This window comes from Ruditapes philippinarum, unplaced genomic scaffold (genome assembly GCF_026571515.1).
Source record: "Ruditapes philippinarum isolate M1 unplaced genomic scaffold, ASM2657151v2 ctg1274_1_1_1_1, whole genome shotgun sequence".
In the NCBI taxonomy this organism is placed as follows: domain Eukaryota; kingdom Metazoa; phylum Mollusca; class Bivalvia; order Venerida; family Veneridae; genus Ruditapes; species Ruditapes philippinarum.
Genome location: NW_026863688.1, coordinates 107,040 through 119,965, shown reverse-complemented (window position 1 = coordinate 119,965; position 12,926 = coordinate 107,040). Strand labels below are relative to the sequence as shown.

At 31.7% G+C, this 12,926-nt stretch overlaps 1 protein-coding gene across 2 annotated transcripts in view; it reads right to left on the bottom strand.

Moving 5' to 3' along the window:
• The window catches only part of LOC132722994 (potassium voltage-gated channel subfamily H member 8-like), a 118,652-nt gene that overhangs the window by 105,142 nt on the left and 584 nt on the right, over nt 1-12,926 (bottom strand). The window contains exon 1 of one of the 2 annotated variants that reach the window (XM_060707640.1): nt 5,512-5,851. The exons of the other annotated variant lie outside the window; for it this stretch is intronic. The gene's annotated coding sequence lies outside the window, so the exon portion shown is untranslated. Of the gene's footprint in view, nt 1-5,511; nt 5,852-12,926 lie in introns of those variants that run through there. 2 annotated transcript variants of the gene reach the window in all.

The following is a 12,926-nucleotide window of genomic DNA, read 5'->3' as shown; positions in this document are numbered from 1 at the left end:
AGAGCGGCGTCCTAATTTGTTAGCAGATATATTTTTTTTCTAAAATATCCTTGACTTTTTTCGCCTGCTTTATTTATTGTCGTCCTTTTTCTATGACACTGATTACATTACGGTGATAGAATTAGCTTGCTGAACATATTCCCAAATAAGAAGATTTTAAACAAAAACTTCCTCAATATATTTGTCATGTTACGTCACGACGATATCCACGAAGACGCAGGTGTTCCTAGCAATGTTTGAATTGTTATATACATGTACATATATATATATATAAATGAGATTTTTGTAATATCGCGTGCTTTGTAATCTGTGCTGTAATGTAAGCAGACGACATTGAGCAAATCAATATAATACGCATCCTCGTGAAACTGTACAACCTTATAAGGCATTGCTAGTACCTTAAAGGCCCATTATGTCTCAACAAAAAAAATCGCAGTGAGTTTTTATTTTTTGGTGTGTATTGTTAGTTTCAAAAATATACTCATTTTCCATACATATGATTTATTTTGCTGATTTTTTTTATGTTGGCTAGTGATAGTGAATTAGTATTTTCTATCGAAGTCAAAATACTGATAAGTTTACAATTTGCTACCTTTACAACACATTATTATACATTTAGCGCTACTTTCTGCAGAATTCAAATATTTAACATGCTCTAAATCCATTATTGAAACATTATTAAACGTATATTTGACATTTCTAAATAATTAGAGAAACTGAATTCCAGAGGAAAAATGTGCCTTACATCTTCATCAATCATTCCTATAATTTGTCTATCTGTTAAGATATTTAAACCTATGTCCCCGTTAGTTATTATCAATGAATAATCGTACAAGGATATTCTCAAATCAATAAATCCGTTTTTTTCGATATGACATATCTTAATGTGTATCAAGCTCAATTAACTGTATATCTGCTGCCTTTTGTTTTAAATCTTTTATAAAAGATGAACTCCAAAACACCTGTACAAAATGTTTGTAAATTTTCTAGATAGAGAATGGCATTCAAAAACATTATTGCTACTTAAAAACAGCATACATGTAATATTTTGTTTCGTACTAATATTCTTTCTATAATAAGTAAACATTTCTACTTCATAGAAATCTGATATTATTATAATATATAGCTGTTCAAGGTCATCTATTTACATAGTAGGTTAACTGTCTATACCTTGTTTAGTTTATAAGGAAATTATTATAGATCGACTGTGTAGGGTGCTATAAGGAAACAATCTCGAATCCGTTCCTGGAACCAACCGGTACTAAGCAATGAGTGTAATTTGTCTTGCCCAAGGACGACACATTGGTTTACCGATGACAGGGTTAAACCCATGCGGCTACCGATCATAAAACGTTAACCACACGTCCATGTCGCCACTTTGTTATGCCTACAACACATTCCGAAAATTAAACATTATGAAATATCAGAATATTTGTATAAGTGACAGATGTTATCATACAGATAACGTCACTACATCAAGATAAAAGGAATAAAATTGAAAGCGTATGTAAATGTTTATACCACAGATGTTGTCTTCCATAAATTACTGTCCTTTCTAAATTGATGTATAATCGATACATAACAAACACTTTATCTCCAGTAGAACAATGTTAGAGAATGTTTTTGGAATCCTTAACACATTTAATAATGATAACAGACTAATTTCTCTTTTAACCGGACAAAACCAGTTTCATTTTGTTATTATTATTATTATTATTATTATTATAATAATTATTATTATTATTATTATTATTATTATTATTATTATTATTATTATCATTATTATTATTATTATTATTATTATTATTATTATGATCATCATCATCATCATTATCAACAACATCATCACCACCACCACCACAATTATTATCATTATTATTATTTTTATTATTATTATATTTACTAGTATCATCATCATCATCATCATCATTGTTATTAATAATCTTTTTCATTATTATTAATAATATTATTTTTACGATAATTATCATTATTATGATTGTAATGATTATAATTATGATTATTATTATTATTACTATCATTATAAGAATTATTATTATTATTATTATCATTATTATTATAATTATTATTATTATTATTATCATCATTTTTAGGGGTTCCGAATAAGCACTGAATAGCGAACAGTTTAGACCATGATAAGACGGCACTGTAGGAGCACATTTGTCTCGGAGCACATTTGTCTCACGAAGTGTGACCGATGTGTTCGTAAACATTCGTATTTGCGACAAATTGGAAATGGGACAGATGTGTTCGACACACAAAAGAAAGGACACTCGAAGCACATTTGTCTCTTATTTTTCCATAAAATTCTTAAAAGGTAATAATTATGCCCGTCCGTTTACCGGCAACCAGCCATTGTTCTGTGTTTTCTTTATTTATAAAACCGTTTTTAGGTCACTTCCGGTCAGTCAAAAACTTCCTGTCCCTGCATAGGAGTCATACATTAAATTAAAGAATATCCTTGTTCTGCATGTCACAATGAAAATTTCTACAAGTGCAGCATCCAGAACCTAGAGACATATGCAGCAAGTCTATTGTTATCGTTATCAATTGTGATGCGTTTATTTTCAACGCTTAAAGTTTTATAAATGATTTATGGCACTAGAAATATATTTTATCAAAAACAAGGAAGTATCTACGGTGGCATAAAGGTGGCATACAATTTTCTTATTTATTACGCGCGCAAACGATAGCTTTTACGTGGCCCCGCGATACTATTACGTGCGCACGCGATAGCTATGACGTGCGCATGCGGATATGTATTCCGCATTTGGACACTGACCGGGATCCTCGCAAAGTTCGATGAATAGTTCGATGCCCCGTGAATATGTCGTACCTCCAGCGGTTAGGGACAAGTGTTTTTTTTTAATCAATCGGCCATGGAGGCCCTTAAATGGTCTAAGGAAGAAAATAAGAAGACCATTACACACGTATTTTGTTTTCATCAGAAATATATGTATGTAAAAATCGTCATTTTCCAAGAATTGCGGCTTTCAGATCCGCTATTGAAAAAGCACTTACAACATGTATGAGTTCCTAAAATAATCTGGGTAATGCCATAATTATGGAATATCGGACCACTCAGAATCGTGCGAGACGCGACATTAATTCCGATGAGACACGAAGCGAGGCACTATATTATAACACGAGATCTCGCAATGTCGAAGTATCTCGTACCACGAGATTTCAGAAATGAATAAATTTTTTCTAAGATAGAGCAAGTATGAATTTATTGATATCAAATAATGATTTCTGAGGAAGTTAGATGCTTGTAATCTAAAGAAATTCGCGAAAATGTGAAATAATGCGTCATAAAAGTAGCAAAATGTAAACAATGTAGTATTTTGACTTCAATACAAAATTCTAAATCATTTCAACTGTACAAACTGCAAAAAAAGCAGCAGATGAAAAATGCTTTAGGTAATTAGCCAATGAGTAACTTTTTGGAGCTATAAAAGTATACCAAAAATACAAAGCTTTTAAGGAATACAAATGAAAGCATTTCTCAGGCATAATGGGCCTTTAAGTGATTTTATGTTGACTATAAAGGGAATACTACTTAGCGGTATATGATCTGGAATCAATTTCTTGTCTCGCATCGACGAACGAGATGCGAAGCGAGACGCGAGATTTCGGCGAGATGCGAAACGAGTCACGATATTGTATCATTCAATATCAACCGATTACGCTGTTCCGTTTGGACATAAGTAGTATTTTTGACTCCTTGAACAATTGAGATGGTACTATGATTAAAACACGATGACACTAAGGTGAAATCGCGATGAAACGATAGAGAAAATAATATCGCGTTTTCATCATCATGCATACATTGTACCATATCGTACCATCGTATTTTCGCCACCGTAACATCGTCTTTCACCATAGTATCACCACGTTTTCATCATCGAACATTCGTTGTTTCACTATCGTATAATCGTTGTTTCACCATCGTACAGTCGTTGTTTCACGTTCGTACCATAACGTCTTCACCATCGCACCATCGCGTTTTCATCAACGTAACACTGTCACCATTGTACCATCAGTTTGTTTCGGTGTACGCTTTCAGGTTAAGCCAATCAATTACTTGAATTAGAAATATTATGATTAATAGTTGTCTTTAGGTTTTCATAAAGAAAGCATAAGCATACCTATTGATGATTACACGTGACATTACGTAAAAATGCGAACCTCGATTCTAAAAAAGAATTTCTGCCGTGGGAATAATGTGACAAATAATTCATAAAATATGACATGAGACAAATGTGCTTTCTTGTCCCTTAAAAACACATGAGACAAATGTGCTTTCTTGTCCCTTAAAAAACTTGATCGGGGCATATTTGTCACACAAATGAGTTTTTTGGGGTAGACATTTGAGGTCCCATTTGTCTCATGTGGGACAAATGCGACCGCATTGGTCTTACGTAAGACAAATGTGCTCCGAGACAAATGTGCTCCTACACGGCACGGATGAGCCGGATGATATGTGTCTGCACTAGTCACATACTAGGTAGACTCAGTTGCTGCAAGTTAATGGTTAAAACATATTAAATCGGTTGTACTTATAGGAGGTAAATGAACATTCTATATCATATTACATAAAGACGATTAGCTCTGGAATATAAAATATTTCAAAAGGAAATTGAAATATTTTATTGAATAAGTTGAATATTAAGAAATGTATGAAAGGAAATGAAATATTATTTTTACACTATAGTCTTCTGGCAAACGTGAAAATCTTCGAGAATAATAAAATAAAACAAATAAACAGATAATTGCAAACACTCAGCAAGGAGAAGAGTAAAAAAGGTCTATACATATTACAAATCTTGAGGTTTCTGTTACTATTTAGTGTAGCATAAACAATTGTCTTTGCGAATTTGTCATTTATAATATTACATTGTTAACAAATTCATGATTATTATTATTGAATTAAGCAAAACAATGGGAACGAGCCGCTTTAACCGGTTATGAGATTCGCTAAGCCTTGCCGGTTTTCTGGATAAGCAACCATTAAATACAAGTATATCCGCAAATGACCCGACTGCTAATTCCACACGGTTTATGAATCACCAGTAGCAAGCAAATGACCATTAGATCCACTGTCCATGATGCACGAGTATCGAAACAGATTTAAAGGTGAATGCATGGCATACACTTATACGGCATTCATTCATTGCTTACAAAGAATTTCAAATAAATATTAATGTATATAGGTATAATGACTAAATGTTACGTTTATCATTAAAGTCGCCATTATTTATATTACTAAAATACTTAGTTAATGACAAAAAAAAAACGATCCAGCTATAACTGAATAATATCAAAGCTAATGTTAAAGATAATAATCAAAGAAAATTAATATAAACTGTGCCTCGTATGTCATGATCGGTTCGATTAAAATATTAGTTTGTCATGTTGATAATCAAATCAAAATTAATCAATCACACTGATTGGACAATAAATCTTACAACAAACAAACGGTGTCGTACGTACCTTAATAGTGTAAATATCATCCGAAAACATGCATCCAAATTGATTACAGTTCCATGATTACAAAACACGATGCAATTACTTTAACGTCAAAACAGATTTAATTCCGAAATCATCGCAAAACTCTCATAAAATTGACAATAACATTAAACAACACAACAGCGTATAAACATGAATGACTGACTGAGGCTTTAAAAGAGAAACCTTAACAGGGTAATAAACTTGGTTGCACGGCATTACCCGTTAACCTGAAAATCCGTGCGAGTTGCATCGATTATTGAAAAACATTGCTGAATTCTGTACGATTTAAGAAATAATATCCAATAACTTCTACAGAATATTGTAGAGCGTTCACAATTAAAACTATCTAACATCAGCGATAGTCGACGGTGTCGCTTGACTCACCGTTTCAGCATTGACATGTCATTTATACGAATACTCTGGCAGCTTTCGCTTAAGTAAAAATATTGTGTTACGCTTCCGAATCAAGAGGAAAAGAAAATCGGCATGTTTGTAACTTATGTGATACCAATATGACATTATAACGTAGTAGACAAACTTAGGCGTATATTTAAAGCGAAATAGTAAACATTGACAAATGAATAAGAAAATATTTAGAAACAAAATACAATGTATTTATTCTTTACACACGCGCGCTCACACGCGCATATACAAACACATGCGTGCGCGCACAAGCACGCTCCCACAGACACACTTAAAGGTTAAAGGTATGTAAGTAATAGACTTTATTTTCCTCATAGAAATCTACATTATGCACGTATAACTTTTCATTAGTTAAAAATTCAATCAGATCATTCCTCCATTTGTCAGTTATAGCAAAAGAGTTTCACAACCTCGTTTCATTTGATATAAAGATAAGAAAGAAAAGGAAAACATAAAGAAATTAATGCAATAATAGAAAAATGTTAAATTCCCAAAAGAAATAGAGATAATAAATTAAGAAATAAAAGTAAAAACAGAAGAGGAAATTAAGTTAGATGAAACAAATCGAAGAATATAATAAAGTTAGATATAAGAATAGATTTCGGAACAATGTTATCGTTAGTGTGAAATTGTTGTCCACAGAACGAGTACCCGATATTGTTGTTCAGAGGACAGCTACCCGATATTGTTGTCCACAGGACAGGAACCCGATAATGTTGTCCACAGGACAGGTACCCGATATTGTTGTTCAGAGTACGGGTACCCGATATTGTTGTCCACAGGACGGGTACCCGATAATGTTGTCCACAGGTCGGGTACCCGATATTGTTGTTCAGAGGATGGGTACCCGATATTGTTGTTCAGAGTACGGGTACCCAATATTGTTGTCCACAGGACGGGTACCCGATAATGTTGTCCACAGGTCGGGTACCCGATATTGTTGTTCAGAGTACGGGTACCCGATATTGTTGTTCAGAGGACGGGTACCCGATGTTGTTGTCCACAGGACGGGTACCCGATGTTGTTGTCCACAGGACGGGTACCCGATATTGTTGTTCAGAGTACGGGTACCCGATATTGTTGTTCAGAGGACGGGTACCCGATGTTGTTGTTCAGAGGACGGGTACCCGATGTTGTTGTTCAGAGTATGGGTACCCGATATTGTTGTCCTCAAGACAGGTACCCGTTTTCAGGATATGAATGCCATCTGTTCTCTCATTGTCTCCCATTAGAATGTTGGTTTCATATATAACATCAATTTACAAAGGACCTAGCATTTAAAGTACATTCTTGCTATTCTTAAAGATGTCCTTGGCAAAAGAACCCTTGTACTTATATATTTGTTTTACAGCTCTGGCAGCAAAAATTTTAATAATATATTTATATTTAAATGATGTGGTCCAAAAGAGATATACTGTTACGAGTAATTCACAATTTATGATGCTTTTCTGTATGACATTCAAATGATTTAACTGCAAAGTAACAGTTATAATATCAAGGTCGGTTATTATTACTTACTTTCCATTATAATCTATGTCAAAAAGTAACAACCTTGTACTTAATTGGGCATAATTAACGTTTAGAACCCCTGTGATGAAATCGATTAAAACGCCGTATTAGATAATAGTAAAAAGTTAATATGCTATTAGCACAAAAACGCGGCATTAGATCAAATTACCCCTTTTAAAACCTTGCCAACAGCTTCATCCAAACGCAACTAGCAACTAGATAAAAAAAAAAACGAACCAGCTTGTTTCAATTATTTAAACCCTTGACCTTATTTCGTTTAGAGTGTTTTTACTTATAAAACACCTGTGAACGAATCTAAGTTGAAGATAGTTTTGCTCTGTTGGAAAAAGTAAAGCATAATAACGTAACGTAACACATTTTGTTTAGCATAAGAGAATAATGTTACATAGATTTAAACCGTGGTTTTAAAATTGATTGAAAAGTATTACATGTATTCATAAACATACAAATCAAAGGCACATTATGCCTCAGAAACTACGAAATATTTACTTTTTCATGAAAGGCAAACGTGATTTTGAAGTATTAAAATAATGGTTTTAGAGAATATTACATACTTGTTACCTGAGGAAAGTAACGATAAATTTGAAATAATTTTTCATTAAAGTAGCAAAATGTAAACAAATTAGTATTTTGACTTCCATACAAAATACTTATTTACTATAATAACTGTACTTAGTGCTCGCCAATTTTTTAAGCCAATCACCGACGAGGATTTTTCAAATTTTCAGGTTTCAAATCTTAATAGAACAGATTTTATATAAACTGGACGTTTTATATTATAAAACGCAAGAGGGCGGAGCTAAGTTTCGAAGAGCGCTAAAGTGAAATATACGCATGTGCAGAGATCTTGAAGTTTACTCCTACTAATCAATATTTATGCATCATTTTTTTTCCGTACACGCACATGTATATCGTCACTACGGCATATAATTAAAAAAAGAGGTTCATTGAAATGAAAACAGGCAAAATAACAGTAAAAATGTTTTATTACTTACGGAACCAGTACCATTTTATAGATTCCAAATAAAAAGTTCACTTTATTCCATCAAAGTATGTATGTAATATTTCTTACTTTTTATGTAAATATTACAGCCCGTGTCGCTGCAAAACCGAAAGTAGGGTGTTTTTATGAATTTTACATTTATTTTTGACAATATACTGCCATTTGTCCGAAGATGACATGTATATGAACATAATAAATATGTATGGTGCATATATAATCAAGCCACAGGTTCATTTCAGCCCGAAAAATATGTCGAGGTGACGGGCGAGGCAAGACATGTCGACTTTTTGTAGCTTATTGTGAAGTTGCAGTACATGGAAATCGGGCACATGACAATTCAGCACATAAATAAAACATTCTAGTGTTCCGTGGTATACATCTTTTCTACGTGTCATACCTCCTTTCCTTATTACAATGAAACTTTACTGCATTGTTATCCATCGCTGGTTTGTTTTTTGCAGAGAATGACCTGTGCATGTTCAAAGAGGGTACCGTTTGAGAATATTTCGCAAAGAGGGTACCGATATGGATATGCACCGTGATATTGTCTGATTTACCTAGAATGCGGGAATAAGCTATGCAAAACACGTAACCCGAAAATGTGTACCGCTACCTCTTCGTAATATGGTTATACACATTTAGGCTATCGTGTGACGTCACACAGTGTGTTGGGCGGAAAAAATGGGCGGAGCACTAAGCCGGTTAGAGTGCATATTGGATGTTCTTCGTAAATAAGAAAGCTACAGTCGCTTCGCAAGCTCCGCTCCTTTTTAGCTTTCTTATTTACGAAGAACACCCAATATGCACTCTAACCTATACTTATTGACCAAAAGCAACGGACGAAAAATGATGGTTCAGGTAATTGGAAAATAAGAAATATTTTGGATATTATAAAAGTACATAAAAATTGAAAAGCTTTTGAGGAGTCAAAATAAAAGCATTTCAAGGGCATAGTGGGCCTTTAAAATATAATTAACTTGACCACCCGCCAGTTCATTATAATGACAACCGATCCGAAAGAAACATTTTATTTTCTTTTAAATAATATTTTAATAAACTTTGTCGTATAGTGTAAAGAATATTGAGAGGATATTTCTTTTCAGTGAAATATGGAATATATTTTCACGAAACATGATAAAATGCCACTTATTTTCTCGAGCCGGGACGGAAAAGGAAATACGAATTTAAAGATCCTTATATTTTTATCAAAATCGATTGGTTAAACGAGTAAATTAATTGTTTGAATTCTGTATAAATGCTATAAAACTTTATGTTTTAATATTTAACGATGCAACAAATGTCTCCTAACAGATGTTCTCCGTAAGAAATCTTTATCATTAACATAAGGTCTTTGTATTGATGTTTTGATGACAATGAAAGTAGGTCACATACCTCTATTATTACAGAAGTTGATAAAACTTTCAATTGAATGCAGTTTATTTATCAAGATAAACACATTTCGTTGATTAAAGTATTATCTAAATAGCTCTTTTAAAAAAGAGAAAAAGAATCAAAGTGTGCTAATGTTACTATAGCATCTATCTATTACGTGTTAAAACGAAACAAATATCCCCTGATAGGCGTTTGCTTTATAAAAAACAACCCTTTTATCGTTTACATACGCTATCTGTAACAACGTTTAATGACAATAAAGGAAAGACTTTTTTATTCTTACACCCACAATCACGATTTCTTGTAAAGCCATTAGTGTATCAATAAAAGGCACTATAAAAACTTGGATGTGACTTAATGACGAGGGAGTATATTTTACTTCCATTGATAAAAATGATGATTTATTAGCAACACCTGTAAGTGAAATGTTAATTAAAACAAATACATGTTTATCAAATATATACATTATATCATCTTTTACACTGATATCTCGTGCATATATATTTTATATCATCTTTGACACTGATATATCGTGCATATATATTTTTTATCATACGTTACACTGAAATCTCGTGCATATATATTATATATCATCTTTTACACTGATATATCGTGCATATATATTGTATATCATCTTTGACACTGAAATCTCGTGCATATATATTGTATATCATCTTTGACACTGGAATCTCGTGCATACATATCTTATATCATCTGTGACACTGATATCTTGCATATATATTTTATATCATCTTTTACACTGATAGATCGTGCATATATATTGTATATCATCTTTGACACTGGAATCTCGTGCATACATATCTGATATCATCTGTGACACTGATATCTCGTGCATATATATTTTATATCAACAGTGAAACCGATATCTCGTGCATATATATTTTATATCATCTTTGACACTGATATATCTTGAATATATATTTTATATTACCTGTGACACTGATATATCGTGCATAAATATTTTATATCATCTGTGATACTGATATCTCGTGCATATATATTTAATACCATCTTTGACACTGATATCACGTACATGTATATTTTATATCATTTGTGACACTGATATATCATGCATATATATATTCGTGCATATCTTTTACTTATATAGTCTGTGACATTTATATACTGTGCATATAGATATAGATTTAAATCTAACCTTCTAAATTGATTTACATGTCACGGTATTTTCATAGAAAATCAGATGATTCATAAAGATTCATTTGAAAGAACTCAGTATAACATTATTATATCGACAAATAAATTGTACATACGTGATGTTTTCAAAGTGACACAGGTGTTTGAAAACATAATAGCATATGTATTTGTTATGGATCACATTATATACGTTCTTTTGTACTATTACAATTTATTATGTTAGATATGATGTTGTCTTATCAATGGAATATTACAAAAGCTCACAAAAAAAAAAAACGCACATATATCAAACGTTATATAAATTGAAATAATTTGACAAATTATTCTGTTATCGCATTTTCAACTCAACGCATTAAAAATCCCTCTTCCCCCAATTGCCCCCTCCCCTAAATAAAATAAGAAAAAAATGCAAAACTGGTTTATATCAAAATTTTAAGATTTCGAATAAGAAGCTGTCACAATAATAATCTTTACAGACAGAATAGACATTTTATTGACATAAACAGTACAGTTTTCAGTCATACACTTTACGTATATACTTAAACATATATACACACATATACTTGTCATCTAATAAATAATTAATTTTCATTTTTTTAATTATTAATCAATCATTAATCAATCAATCAATAAATAGATCAATAAATTAATGAATAAAATGAAATCAATCAATCTAAAGACGTCCGGCATAAATTAAAATTAAGATGTCAAATAAATAATGGCACCTGTTTATTTATTTATTTATATATTTTCTTGCAATATGTATTGATATACGCACATGTATGTGATACAGACATATCTATAACAAATCAAAATTACACGGCCTTATAGAGAATGACTCTTTCTATGCCTTACTACAAATAAAGTGTTTGTAATCTATCGATGTTACAGGACTTTAGAGGAGATAGTTAATTATGGAAGGTAACATCTGTAAAAAACCATTTAGATACGCTTTCAATTTCGTTCCTTTATTTTGATGGATTGACATTATCTTATGTACAACAGCTGTCATTGTTGAAATTAGCTTCCGGGGATGCTTTGTGCATTTAACATATCATGATAAAACAAAGAGTTTGTATCTATGGCGTTTAAAAACCGGCTAATTGTAATGCATATGTACACGTACATTTACCTCTAAGGATCAAATGTAATGTAATGAAGTTTATAGAGCTCTTGAAATGTGATAATCTTTACCATGTATACTGTTTATGTATTTATATTGTAATGATGATGTATTTCATACAAATCCAAAATGAAATTACGTTCTATTCTGTTCTGTGATAATTGTGTAACTGTTGTAAATCTGACGAAATTCAAATATACAGTACACGTTAAGAAAAATCGTTACTGTAAAACAGGAAATATGAAACATCGAATTTGTCTAATTTACAAAAAAATGTAAATTGTTGATTCATTCTCTAATAAATTTATTTATTTATCTATTTATTTATTTATTTTAAAAGGCAAAGTCTTGTTTATCAATAAATTAAATGATCGCAATTCTTGAATAAGTTGTTGCAAATAAAGTTTGTGTTATCTAACACACATGAATATTGTACGTAAGTAGCATAAAATATTATTCTTCTATTTTAAGAAATCTTGTGTTTTTTTGGGACCTGATGGTTATAGGAGCATTCTATTATTTATTATGTTTTCAATATGAATACATATCTTTTACATGACAGTGATAATATAATAGGTGTACGAATGTAAATTATTAATAAGTGATATATGTTAGCAAATACCAAAAGAATAAATAAATCATAGTATTGAATTTACTCATACTATTGACTGTTTCATTATTAAAATAGAGCAAACTATTTTATAATTGTTATAATTGCATCAAGCTATTAGAACAGAACTGGCCAGATAT